This window comes from Kogia breviceps, chromosome 10, assembly GCF_026419965.1.
Source record: "Kogia breviceps isolate mKogBre1 chromosome 10, mKogBre1 haplotype 1, whole genome shotgun sequence".
Lineage (NCBI taxonomy): Eukaryota > Metazoa > Chordata > Mammalia > Artiodactyla > Physeteridae > Kogia > Kogia breviceps.
Window position 1 is genome coordinate 102,704,629 of NC_081319.1, and position 14,420 is coordinate 102,719,048.

General features: G+C 51.7%; 1 protein-coding gene across 5 annotated transcripts in view; it reads right to left on the reverse strand.

The window, feature by feature from the left end:
* The window catches only part of RREB1 (ras responsive element binding protein 1), a 187,807-nt gene that overhangs the window by 127,963 nt on the left and 45,424 nt on the right, over nucleotides 1-14,420 (reverse strand). For 3 of the 5 annotated variants that reach the window (XM_067006799.1, XM_059076744.2, XM_059076740.2), the window contains exon 1: nucleotides 12,101-12,383. The exons of 1 other annotated variant lie outside the window; for it this stretch is intronic. The gene's annotated coding sequence lies outside the window, so the exon portion shown is untranslated. Of the gene's footprint in view, nucleotides 1-11,432; nucleotides 11,695-12,100; nucleotides 12,384-14,420 lie in introns of those variants that run through there. One more of the 5 variants, XM_059076742.2, reaches the window with a different exon arrangement.

Sequence of the window (14,420 nt, forward strand, 5' to 3'; positions counted from 1 at the left end):
AAGCGAGGCAGGACCTCTCCAACCCCCTCCGTGAAGCAGGAGTTCCAGTACAGGAGGAAGTAAGGACGGTGGCACTCCCCACAGGGCTCTCTGGGGATCAGATTGCACAAGGCAGCGGGCCTGCGCTCCAGCTCCAAGTTTTTACCAACTCAGCGGAAAACACGCCACTTTCTAGCTCATTCCACAAAGATTTTGTTTGCCTTGAGGAAAAAAAAGTCAATTAACGCAGTAAAACCCCAAAGGGCTGCCTTGGGGCGATGGGGAGCAGGTCGGCCATCACCAGAGATGTTCAAACACAGGCGGGTCCGTGGCTGGGTGGAGACCATCCCCGTGGAAGGATGAAGTCTCTTCCTTTGGCACCCAAAGGAGATACACAGCACATTGTGTTTACTGAAGGAACTTTGTTTTCACACAGATTACTGGTCAAGCAAAACACTGCTGTCGTTCTAAGACATTCAGAACACCAGTGAACCCTGAGCAACTAAGAAATAAGTTGGAAAATCAGGTCAGGAGAGGAGTTCCGACCCTCTTAAGCAGAAGGCAGGGGCAATTTTGAGAGTCCCACCTTGGTTCTTACCCCAGAGCCTCTGCCCCTGGGCCCCAGGCTCACGAGTCAAAGAGATAAAGCATCACTAAAACAAACAGAAACTTAAATGCGCTTAAGATTTTTAGTTGTATGCCTCATCTGAAAACCATTCAGAAGCTCAGGCCATCGAGGAGAACTCTTCCGTGTTCCTTTTGGCCTCAGGAAATTTAAAGGAGAGAAAGAAAGGAAGAGGAGGGGCGGAGAGGGGAGAAGGAAGCCATAAGTAAGAACCTAACTTCTGTTTCTCACTTTTATAGAAGTCCTTTCCATGCATTATCCATGCCAGGAATAGTATGTTTTGACCAATGAGAGCAGTACAAGTAGAGAAAATGCTGATAAAAGTCACAAACATAACTTCTTTGAAGGGTAGGGAACGTACCTGGTTCATAAACCTTGCTTTATCCCGAGATCTGATCTCAGAGAAAGGCACCGCCAGCCGCCAGCCACCAGCCACGGAAGCCTGAGACCTGGAACTCATCGGGCCCGTCCTCCATCCCACCCCCCAGCCAGCCTCAAATCCTTCCTCCGGCCTCCATCTCTGTCAAACCCCCCCAGGCTCCCCACCTCCACTGCCCCCCACCCTGAGCCACCACCGCTTTTCAAAAGTTGTGCAAAACCACCCTTCTCCACGATCTTGCAAACCGAAGGTAAACCAGTCACTTCCTTCTACTCGAGTTTATTCTCCACTCTGGGCAGGAGTGATCTTTAAAAATGCAAATCTCGTCTTGCCAGTCCTTGGCCTAACACCCTGCAAGGCTTCCCAGAGTTCTCAAGGGAAAGCTCCAAATACCTGTGAGCTACAGGGAGCCCGTCCGGCTCGCCATGCCTGTCACCCGCCTGGGTCTGTTCCTCCTCCACACCGCTCCCCTCCAGCCTCAGGGCCTCAGCAGCGGCTGCTCGTGCTTCAACTCTCCTTCTCTTCACGTTGTAGCTCAGGGGCCGCTCTGGGGGGGACGCCCCCTCCACCTGCCTCTCAGCATCCTCCTCCCCTCCCCCACAGCGCATGTCACATGCTCTTGTCATACTTAACACCCAGCACAGATGGAAACGACTTAGTGGTCCTGTGTCTCTTTCCACGTCTGGGAAGCTAGCAACTGTCTCTCTTTCTCATACTAGTACCCTGGGTGTTTATTACTGCCATCCCATCGTTGTAATTCAAATGTGTGGAATAAATAAAGATCTATAAGTGGTTTAAAAAAAAAAAAAAACCCACTATGAGGTTTTCAAATTTGGGGGCAGAAAAGTGCCTGTTTTCCAACAGGAGACTGAATCTGATACTGAATCCAACTTGATACAGTATTTTAGAAAAAGAGGGTTGTAAAGCTTTACTAAGCTCTCCAACTACAAATGGTTTTCAGAAACATTATTTTCATGATTTAAAAACAAACTTAATTTAGAGACGAGCAAGTTGAGCCTCCTTTAAATTAGACTTGGTTTAAATTTTTAAGTAGGACAGTTTGATCCAATATAAGTTTAACTTACCAAGTCGTGAAAACCCGTTTGAGATGCTTACTAACCAATTTTATATTACTATCCCTCAAAACAATGAAAAGCCCTAAAGTGGAAGAGAAAATGGCTTTTTAAAAAAATCGGTTTTTCACATCAGAGAGGAACATATACAAGCCTCCTCAGAAATAAGATGAAGTTGGAATATTATATTTGAATATATCTGCCAAATCTGAGCCTAAACTCTAGTTATCAGGTAAGCACATCAAGGAATATTTAAAGATAGCAATAATGTACTTTTAATCAACTAGGATTTTATCTCGTATAAAGGATACCAGGACCTTCCAATTTAAAAAGAAAAAAAAATGGTAATTCCTTATTCGAAAAGGAAACCTATCCACATAGTTACAAACATAAAGGTATAAAAGGACCCATAAGCAAAACGCCTCTCCCTCACCCCATCCTTATGGTATCTCCCCTATTTCTGAAGACATAGGTACCTCTTTTAGAAGAAAGTTAAGAAAAGATTTTGAGATGATTTTGTGTATTCTGTTTTTTTTTTTTTTTTTTCCAGTACGCGGGCCTCTCACTGCTGTGGCCTCTCCCGTTGCGGAGCACAGGCTCCGGACGCGCAGGCTCGGTGGCCATGGCTCACGGGCCCAGCCGCTCCGCGGCACGTGGGATCTTCCCGGACCGGGGCACGAACCCGCGTCCCCTGCATCGCCAGGTGGACTCTCAACCACTGCACTACCGGGGAAGCCCTGGGTTTTTTTTTAACTATGAAGTCTCAGCATAAAGGAACCTCCCCTAAAACAGTGAAAATGATTCTTTCTGTAAATACGATCTATAATCAACTTCCATCATGTACATACATATATTGCGTGCACAAATACAAATAAAGCAAGATCTGTACCCTGTAGGTTTCTGGTTTGCACTTTATTTTAAATCCAAGGAGTTACAGAAAAAAGGAAAGGTTAAATTATACACGGACCAACACTCCTATTAACTCATACCACTAATGAAACAAAAATGTAACTAAGCAGAGAAAGCGGCCCACACATCGGAGCTCAGAAATGATTTTGGTCTTTGATCTGTGTGCTCATCTCTCCTATTTAAATATAAACTTCAAACCAAGAGCCATGAAAAGTGGTTATAATTAGTAAGGGCCCCAGTGCGGCAGCTTTTAGTGCAATCAGACATTAACAACTTTTTTTTTCCTCTTTAATTTTGAGTAAATTGAGCTGAGCAAACTTTTATTTTAAAATTTCTGTAATTCAAAATGCTTTCCCACCAGTGGGCACTTAGCACCCAATTTCTGCAGGATGGGTCTGCTGGAAAACAATAGTTTACTTCTGTTTCCTTCTCTTAATTTGTACTGATATTTAGGACTTAGCTTCCAAATTATATGTGCTCTTCTCCAAAAATAACCTGCACCTCTTCAGAAAAACTCTGGGTTTTTTATATTCGAAAATGGATCCAACAATAATTACTGAATAAGCATCAACTAGGCAACCCTTGAGCTAAGTACAGAAGATGGAAAAATATGATTTGAGGTTGCTGCCTATTCTCCAGGTGGGGAAAACATGCCAACAGGTAAATTACGACAGACAGACCGGCCAGATGGGGTGAGGGTTATTCTGGATGGAGGACCCGATTCTCCCTGCAAGTGGCGGTATTTGAGACGGGTCTTGAAAGAAGAGTTGAGAAATGCTGTGTGCAAGGAGAAGGGGACGGGGACAAAACAGAATGAACACTGCACGGAAAAGCAGAAGCGGGACGAACTCCTTCAGTGTGGCAGTGGCCTGGGGGGAGAGTGAGGAGGGCGAAAACTAGGAAGACAGTCTGGGAGCTGCCGGTGGAGGTCCTCGTGTGCCAAGTTGAGGAGTTTGGATTTCTTCCTGCGGACAACAGGGGGCCGTGAGATGTTTTTCAGCAGCAGGCAAACCCCATGTGCAGCTATAGTGTTCAAGCCGAGTGGGGGGCAGGCTGGAGGAGGAAGACAAAGGGGGCAGAAAATTGACTTGGGAGGCGCTTGTGACATGCTGAGGGCCTGGGCCAGGACAGTGGAGCAGGCAACAGCAGAGTCAGACTGGACCAGGGTTTCGAGGAGGGTCTGGTCACCGCTGGCAGCTGAGAGAGAGACCAGACCAGAGTCAGGGACTCGCCTGGGAGGCTGGGTGGATGGTGAGTTTCGGCTCACCTTCTAGAAGTGGGAGAGAGACTTTTCTTCCTGCAACTTCCCTCCAACGCACCTGCAGGTGATCCCCAGCCTGGCAAAAGCTGTAAATGGAGAGGGGGAGCAGGGACCGCCCAGTGTACAGGCTGGAGGAGAGGGCAGCAAAGCACCAGAAGCACAGCTCTTACTACACCAGGCGTGGGCTGGCGAAGCCAGCTTCCAACCAGGTCACTGACACCATCAGCCCGGAGGGACGTGAACGGGACCCTGACAGTCTGTCCTCGGGTGAGGATTTTAAAAAGCTGCCTGTAAGCGTTAAACATTTCTCTGAGGTAAGTGGGAGCCCAGACCGCTCTGGAATCATCCCCCTCTCTTCCTGCCTTTTCTTCTTGCTCCAAAGCTTCTTCCTCGCCTCCTGCCTGTAAGATGGGGGGTGGGGTGGACCAGGACAAGGGTCAGGCAAGTGGCACCTGTGGCTAAAAGATGGCTCCTGCCACAGTCCTAGACATGTCTGGTCCGAGGAAATGCAGTTTAACGTCTGTATACCACATTTTCTTTTTCTTTCAATCAACTACGTTTCCGTGCATCTGAGGTCCACAAGTCTCCAAAACATAAAATCACCACGGTCTCTTCCCTTGATCCCTCCCCACCCTTCCCTGGTAAAGCAGCAGCCTGCGGGCCACCTGCTCAAGAGGAGATAGATACACGGACAGAAGACCGGGCTCCCGACCCTGCCCTACAAAAAGGGTGGAGAGGGCTTTCCTGGTGGCGCTGTGGTTAACAATCCACCTGCCAACGCAGGGGACACGGGTTCGAGCCCTGGGCCGGGAAGATCCCACATGCCGCGGAGCAATGAAGCCCGTGCGCCACAACTACTGAGCCTGCCCTCTAGAGCCCGCGAGCCACAACTACTGAGCCCGCGCACCTAGAGCCCGTGCTCCGCGACGAGAGAAGCCACTGCAGTGAGAAGCGCACGCTCCGCAATGAAGAAGCGGCCCCCACTCGCCGCGACTAGAGAAAGCCCGCGTGCAGCAACAAAGACCCAACGCAGCCAGAAAACTAAATTAATTAATTAAAAATAAATTTTTTTAAAAAGGTGGAGAGTTACGTAAGAACTTTGCAAAAACTTAAGAGAACAAAACAGGGGAGACTACAAGGGCAAAAACCATTAACTGCCAAGCAAGTAAGGGCTGATTCAAACACTGAGCGAAAAAATAGGGGGGTATGGGGGTACCCTCCACATAACTTCAAACACGAGGTAGAAGTGGCAGATGGCAGCGCCGGAGCTGGTTGCCTAAATACGTGAAGAAGTGCCACCCACCAGAGCAGCTCCCCAGGGCCAATGTATCTGGCTTGTTTTAGAAGCAGAAGAGCCCTGGAACTTTTATTTACTGCAGGCTTTTCAAATGTACGTAACACCACTTAAATGTTCTCCCCAACCCCCCCAATCTTCTGTGAAACCTTGAACCTGCCAACCACGGCACCTTACAGGCCTGTAAGGAGAGCTTACTCGCGCTACGAAATTCCAGATCCCCAAATATGCCACGTGCAGCACAGTGAGAACGCCAGGCGGCTTGCACACGTGACACAGGCCTTGACTCCCGTACCTTTAAAGCAGGCTTTCTTACCCTCCAGCCACTGACATTCGGGACTGGATAATCCTTTGGCTGTGGGGCCTTCAGATGCATTGTGGGATGGGCGGGGGCACCCCTGGCCTCCACCGACTGAAGGCCCGTCGCACCCCTCCCCCGCAGCAAGGCAATCAAAAGTGTCTCCAGACTTCGCCAGATGCCCCCGGGGGCGGGGAACCCCCAAGCTGAGAACTACTGCTGTAAAGGGGGCATCCAAAGCTTACCACCTGCCTTTCCCTTAAAATCCATCCCTAAGTGAACTCCATGAGGAAGAATTTGCTAGCCTGTTTGTCTCCAGGCGCTCGAAGCAAACATAAACTCTGCCTGAGTACCGGAGTTGTGCACAATTCTGGAAAGCAAATCCAGAGTGGATACCCACAAAGCTTCCTGAGCTTAAAATACACCACTTTCTTCCATATATAGATTTTGACTTTCTGGGACATTTATTTTATCCTTACAATGATCCCACGAGGTAGAAAACCTACTGATAAAAAATGCCTATAAAACCTACGGAAATAATCACGTTCATCAAGAGAAATGCCGGCAAAGGCTAAAAAGTCTTGCCTTACATCTTCCAATTCAACCACAGCATTATTGTGAAAGGATTTGGTCTCATTTAAAAAGCACACACACAGATAAACAGGCCCTGTATATTTAATGCTCTGTCTTCTGAGGCCAAGCTGACTTGAAAAAGCAGGTGTTGTTTGGACTGAGGCTGGGGCTGGGTGTTCTGGGTCTTGGGCCTGATTTATTTCCAGCCACCGGGTGGAAGTTGGCACAGCTGGAAAATGGGTTAATACACCCACCCAGCCCTCACCCATGCTGCTCTGAGGATCAAATTCGAAGCTTTGTTCAAGGCCTTCACAAAAGCAGGGTGCAGTTAACTTTGTCCAGAGTCTGCCCTGATGACAAATGAAATTTCACAAGTAGTGAAACCACTGAAAGCCTCCAACATTCGTAAAGCCATCTTACCCCGCAGTCTCTGAAAGAGCGGCTAGAAGAGATGAGATACCAAGCTAGCCAGGGGAAAAACAAATAGAGCCATTTAAAAGCTTTATCTAATTACCCCCACTGAGACTTTTTCTCTGCAGTCTGGCTGGCTGACAAAGAATGTGGTGGGGCTTTTGACTGGGCTTTCGCCACCCCATCGGGACCACCCGCCCTCCCCGAGTCTGAAAGGGCCGCAGGAGTAGCCCGTACCCAGACGCGGGGACTTTACAGAGGCTTTCAAGTTCTATTAGCACGGCTTGCTTGAATCACACTGAACAAACAGTCTCCACCCTCTCCCACTTCTTTTGTCTAAAGCACCTACTCACTGACAGCCACCTTTATTGATGGACGGACGGACTGGCTCACCTGTGCCCGAAGTACCATCAGAAACAAGATGCACCAGCAGCTGGAAGGGGGAGCTCCCTGCGCCCTCCTCCCAGGCTCCCCCCACCCCGCCATCTCCGCCCCCACCCCCACCCCGCCATCTCCACCAACCAAAGCCAGCTACACTCGGACAGGGACACCCAGGGAAGGGGACGCGGGAGACAGAGACCAGCACGGTGGTGACCCTGTCCCAGAGGACAACGAACAGAAAAGGAAAAAGTCCGTCACCCTCGCGGCCCAGCTTCCTCACTCTCCCTCCTCGGTCACCATGAAAACAACGCAGATGGTTTTCCTCTCTGTATTCTGCCTTCCACGGGAGCAGGGGAAATGCAAAATAAGTGATGCATTTCCGAAAGCACACCGTATGCCTGCCTCTGTGTTTCATATGGTACACCTTCTACCTCTGATTTATGGGGAGGCCCCCAAGGGCGTGGAAATCACAGGCTGACCCTTGCTTTTTGAAGCCAGCCATAGCTATTTCTACTCAAAACCCCCTTTCTAAGGCTAAAAGAGAGAGAGAAAACTCACTTACCCTGCCTCCTTCCCCCACACCCCCCAAAAGCCCATCTAATTTCTTAATTATATTTGGCTATAAAAAACATTACTCAACTTTGCCTGTTCAGTAGGTCAGATGTGCACAAGGAACCCCGAGGAAGGGAAACTTCTGAGTTAGAGTGAGCTTGCCTTTCCACCAAGAGAGGATGGTTAGTAACCATGGCTTCGGTTAGGCTGCAACCCTTTTATCTCACTGGAAAACGCCAAGGTCCTTAAAGTGCTGCCTTCCAACACTTGGTTCCAAAGATACTCTACACCTAATGTAATTACTTTCAAAAAGGTATTACAAAGTGTTCTGAAATAAACTGAGGTGGGGAGGTGGAGTGAAAAGGAGGAGCCCTATCAAAACTTAATCTAATCTCAGTAAAGGGGGAAGAAGACCGTTGTCCTGTGATCAGGAGACTATACTGCCTTCGTTCCATTGGTACTCTATTGCATGTCTATCTTTTGAATACAAAACTGTTAAATACAGAGCAAAACGAGACATCACTTCATGGATTAGGTAGGTTTTCCAAAACGAACGGAACAATCTGTTATTAATAAATGAAATAAGGTGATGTTACACACGCATTTCCTTGGGAGGATTTAACCGGAACACACAGGTAGCAGGGAAGAAGTCCACTCAGACAAGCTGCCATCTGACACCAGAGTTGGTCAGAGAGCATGAACTTCAATTAAAAGACACTTACAAAAGAGAGATTATTTAAATGTGATAACAAAAACAAAACAAAATTAACATCCTACTTTCCTAGGTCAAAGGACATGGAGAATTCAGAAATTAATTCAATCCAGTTAAATAATGTAAAACAGGGAAAGACTCCCTTTCAAAAATGCTTTGGTTAATTTTAGCATCCTTCTGTTTAGCTGCTTAGCAACCCTTATCCTATGACCTTTTAAGCACCACCTACTTTTCAAAAGGATAATGAATAGAAACATCAAATGGATTCACTTCTGACTACTTCTAGGGAGCACGTTTAATCGATTTCTGTAGGAGTTACAATTTATATTAATTATGCCATACAAAACCCTAGAAGGGTAGAATTTTTTCTTAGCTTCCTTAACCAGGAAATTTCCTTCACTGAAGATAATAAACGACGTTAACAACTGAGCATAACACAGCTAGCAAAAACTTCGAAACTGATCCTAGCAAGTGGACCAGCACAGCAGTTCAAAATTGAGTAAAAATGCAAGCCACATAATGGCACCTACGTAGGGCCCGGCACACAGCAGGGAACCAACCAATCGATAACTGTTGATGGCATGCCGACTAAACTAGGTAGGTTTATTTTCCTCCTTCTAAAATAAAAGACCCTTCCATCAAAAGGTCGTTTGTTAGATGATGCAGATAGTTAGGAATGGATGCCCCACCTGTGCCAGCTGAGTCAGACCCATCTTCCCCATCACACAACAAACACTCGTCTCTGCCATAAGGGCTGAGGCTCTGAATTTCTGGTGAGAAAAAAAGTGGTATCTAGAAAAACGCAGAGAATGATATGCCATAGAACAGTACACGTCAGCAGCGTTTCTTGAGAGTATCACATAACAGGCAAATCCTCTTTAAACACAAAACATCCTAAAATGCAACCTGTTTAGCAGTATTTTTAAGAATTGTAAAACAGTGCAAGTTCATTAACAACCTAAAATGGACCACAACGTAAACAAATAACCAAATCAAAGGGCTCTCCCTTTCTTTTGTAAAAGTGGGGGGGAGTGGGAAGGAAGGTGTTTTTTCACACATTTAAAACTTGATAAAAGCCATTCAAATGTTTAATTCATCAGTGTAACCAAAGCTCAAAACACATCAAAGCAAGATCCATCAGCGGTACCCAAAAGCGCCCTCCAAAGGGTAGTGGCTCACCTTTGCATAAATTGCTTGAAGAATAATTTGAACCCATTCCTTCAAAAGTCCTGTGTGACTCTTGAAGGAAGAACTAAACGTTTAAAAAAAGAAAGCGAGAGAAAAAAAGAAGTTTCAGCCAAGACTTCAGCCTCTAACTTAAGACTTCCGGGTTACATTATGTCTTAGACCCACACCTGCCTACTCAAAAAGGCACCAGACCTAGAGGATGCTTCTAAGGGCCATGGGGAGAAGAAAAACAAAAACAAAAACAAAACCCCCCAAACAAAACAAAAAACATTCTTTTCTTTGCAGTTCCCTTTTCTCCACTTTCCACGTCAATTAAATTTACTTCAGAATACACTCGCGCATGCACACACCACTGCCTATCTAAAAGAAAACGACCTCAAAAATATGGGATGCACGCGAACAACTCAGCCTTTGCACAAATCACCTCAAGCCTCCTCTTCAAGACAGAAATACCTCGCTATTTCCAGCATCCCTATCCAACGGGCAAACTTTATTTCCACTGGCTTTTAAACCTAAACGCTAAAGCAAGCACGGGGTGAACTTTTCTTCTGGTGAAAACCATCGGACAGGTTTTTCAGCGTATCCCAAAGTGATATTTTTTATTCACCTTCCTATCTCTCTCCACCACCACCATCCCCAAAAGAGAAGCCGAGAAAACTCCAAAGTGCCCCGAATGTGTCCTGCTGCTGGCTCTGAAGCCGTGTAGAATTTCGTAATGGAATGTGAACTGCTCGTCCGGATCTGGGCTCACGTTCTATCTTCTAACCAGTAAGGAGCGAGGGAGGGCAAATCTGCTGAGCAAGGAGAAATACTTTCCTGCTCTTTTATAACCCATCGCGGATGCACCGCGGACGCTGGACGCGAGCTGCACGCGGCGCCTGTCAACCCGCCCGCCCGCCGGCCGGTCCCCGCGCCCCTCCTCTGCCCGCCCCCCCCCCCGACCCCGCCGGAAAAGAAAAGTGACCCCACCGAGAAGTGGGCTCGGCCGCCGCGCCCCTCACTCACGCGCCTCCCGGGCCCCGCGGGCGGCGGGGAGCGAGTCCCCACATCCTCGACGCGACCCTCGGCCCCGTCCAGAACACACGCCGCTTCCAGGGAGGGGGCTGGCGACTGCAAGGACCTCCCCTGCTCCTTAGCAACCATTAAGGTCGCAGTTTCCTAAGAGACCGCGAGCGGGGAGGGGGCGCGGGGGACCGGGCCGAGGCGGGGGGCTGGGGGGCTCACTGGGTCTTCAGCCCCTCGACGCCCCCCCCCCGCGCCCCTGCTCGGCTCTGCGGGGCCGGGACAGGAGGAGACAGAGAAGACCCACAACTCGCAAAAAAATTGGTCCAGCGGGCAGCGGACAAAAGTTTCCGAGCGCGCTCCACAGCTGGGCGGCGAAGCGGGCCCCGGCGGCAGCCCCGCCTCGGATGCTCCCGGCCTCCTTCCTGTGCTCGTGACGGCGCCGGGCGCCGAGGTCCCCCCCCCGCCCCCGCGATGCAGGCTCCGCTCCACACCGATGGCTCCCACGAAAACACGTACACCGCCAACGGAAGGGCAAGGGAACAATACGCGCGGACGCGACCCCCCCCCCCCCGCCCAGTCACCCGGGGGCGGTGGTCGGCGCGACCACCAGCCACGAGCCGGGGACGGCGAGGGCACTGGGCTGCCCGCGGCCCCCTCCCGGCCGGCGCCGTCCGCCCGGGAGGATCAAAGTCCGCAGAGCAGGGCGCGGCGGATGCTCCCACCGCGCGGCCCCGGCGGGCACCCCCGAGCCAGCACCCCAGGCGGGCACCCCGAGCGGGCACCCCCGGATACCTTGCGGCGGCGGGCGGGCGCCGTCATCTCCGCGCTCCTCGGCCCGAGAGGGACTCGAAAGTATGTAGGAGAAAAGTTTCCCCTCCCACATGGGGGGGAGGATGTCGGGGGAGAGAGGGCGGAAGATGGAGAGCAGCGCTGGGAAGATGTTTCTGGCCGGCGGTGCGCGCACCATCCGAGTCCCCGCGGTGCTGGTTAAAAATAAATTCCGCGGCGGGTGCGGCGGCGCGGGTCGGGCCGGATTCCTGCGCTCGGACGGCTAATATGGATGCGCATCAGGTCCTGGCGGCGGGGCGCTGCAGCGGCCGCGGCGGCTCGCGCTGGGAGCTGGTTGGCAGGGCCGGCGGCTCGGGAAGGGGAAAAGGAGCGGAGGAAGGGGAGGAGGGGGGGGAGGAGGAGGAGGAGGAGGAGCGGCCCGGCGCGCAGCCGGAGGGGAGAGGGCTGCCCAGCTCATCCCAGGCCGGCCCCACCGCCCCGAGCGCACGTAGCGCGGCGTGGGGCGCTCGGGTCCTCGGCTCCGGGAAACGCTGAGTTTAAAAAGTACAACGCGCTCTGCAGACTTCACCCTCCCCATCCCCAAAAGTTCTTTAAAAGGTCGCTCCCGCTCAGCCCCAGACATCTCGCTGCCACCCAAGGACCGCGAGCCGGAACCTCGGGCGCGTACTTACGGCCGGGCAGGGCGCTTGGCTCCCAGGCATGATGCGGTGGGGACCGGTGGGCTTCGGGGAGAGAACGAGGAGAGATGCAAACTTGTTCCGGAAAAGGAATCAAAATGGCGTTTCTGGATGTGCAAAGTTCATCAACTCCGCAGTCACTTCCCCTCCTCCTCTTCTCCCACAGGGAGGGAGGTGGGCGAGGAGCAGGCGACCCCGGAGCCCCAGCCGTCGTCCCGGCCCCCGCCTCGGCCCCCCGCCCCGCTTCCTCGCCCGCACGCTCGGAGACTCGCTCTCCCCCTCTCCCCCTGATAAGTAGACACATCACGTGTTGTTCCTGCGAGTCTCCTGGGGACGTGTTACTGAGCGGCGGCGGCGGCGGCGCTCGGGCTGGGGGGGGGGCGGGCGGACCGCGGTACCCGCCGGTCCCCACCGCAGCCCCCGGCCCGATTTTAGCGGGGTGACCGCAGTCTCCATCCCGGGATGGATGGAGGTGCAGTCCCCCACCCCACCCCCACCGCAGCCCCAGGTTTGCCCCACGCCCTCCGCAGGCGCCCCGGGCCAGGGGAGGGCCGGGCAGCCCCGGGGGAAGGGTCTTGGCGGCCGCAGCTGAGCGCCGTCCGACCCGCACAGCGATCGCCGGCCGGCCACCCTCTTGGACCACCGCGCCCCCTCCCCTCCGGCCCCTCACTGCGGGCGACTCCCCGCCCCTGGCCTTCCATCACTTCGCTCGGTGGTTTGTTTCACTATTTTAACGGAGGACAGGGAAAGGCATTGATGCCTGGGAAGCGCAAGAGGGGCGCCTCGTTGGCCGGGAGGGGGTGCCGTGGGGGGCGGGGGAGTGCCTGGCCCGGCGCCGCCCCTCTTGCTCTCAGAGGCAGACGGGAGGGTGAACCCCACCCGTGCGGTTCCCTCTCCGCGGTCCTCGCTCTGCATCCAGGTGGGACTAGCCGACGATGAGGCGAGAGATTAAGGAACTGGCGCTTCACCCCGCCCCCAACTTCGGGCTGTTTCTCTCCCAGGGCCGGTCCTTCTCGCTCTGGGGCTGTCGCCCTAGGAGCGTACTCTCCATCCAACAAATTCACTGCTGACTTGGCTTTTGTCACCTTCCCTTCCCCACACTCCACAGCTGATGCTGAAGCGGGGGCTGCCTTGCCCCCAACGGGCCGCTACCGCGTCCCCACCCCGCGATGGCACGGCTGATGCTGTGTCATCCACGTCGCCCTCCGAGGCATCAGGGAAGCCACATGCAATATCTCTTTCTCTCAGAGGGCTCCTGTTTCAACTCTGAAAAGCAGGGGCCCTCCTCCGAGCCGCGCTCCGTCTCCACGGCTCCAAACACCAGCTTCGCCCAGGCTGCGGCGGCCCAAGTTATCACCGAGGCCAGAGAAACCAGGCCTGGGCTTTGCTTCCTCCATACGGCAGCTGACATGTTTCCAACTGTTAATACTTTTCCTACCGAGCTTCTGAAAGGGGCCTGTTGTCAGCCTTTGGAAACATCTTCAGACAGATAAGGGTGATTGTGGTTGCAGAAAACAAACACCACCCGCTCCCCAAATTCTAAAGATGGCGGGGGGGGGGCCTCTTGTCTAGTTGCAGATGAATGCTACCGCAGAATCAGGCGTTTGAGGCTTGTTAAGCAAGATGATGTTATACGTACAGAAAGCTGGCCACTATATACTTACTGGCTGTGACCTTTGACCCTCTTCCACGCCAACTCCTTGGAATACCCTTGCACACCATACAAAGTTGTAAGCCCAATCACGGGCCTTTAATTTGAGGCCTTTAGTGGAACTCTGGTGTTCAGGGCTGCAGATAGAAGTGTCTACTTAGGGATGTACTAAATGGATGGGTCCTGGCCAACCTAGAACTCTCTAGAACCAAGCAAAAGCAGCTGGACCATTACCTATGACTTGAGATAATCAGCCACCCAAGAGGGAACTGATTCAGCTGGCTGTTTCTCTGACGTCCAGAGTCATCAAAATTAAGTTTTCAGAACCTGTTATGTTTCCCAGGGTCTACTGTTTACTGAGGAAAACTCAACCCAGGGAAACGTTAGCAGTTGCATTTTTCTAAGCCTCCCCTCCACCCCAACCCCATGTCCCCATTCAGGAGTTACCTTTCCTGGTCTCCCCATTGAGGGGTAGGTTTTGAGTAGGAACCATATCAAAGTTGGGATTTTGCTTGTAACTTAGCTTATTCTTAGCTTATTCTTAGCTTTGCAAACCTGCAAAGCTACATGATTTTTCCTGACCTTGATAATGTCACCTAGGTAATACTGGCAACGTTTTAAGTTGAAAAAACAGTCTGAAAGTAACTTTTGAAAGTTGAATTC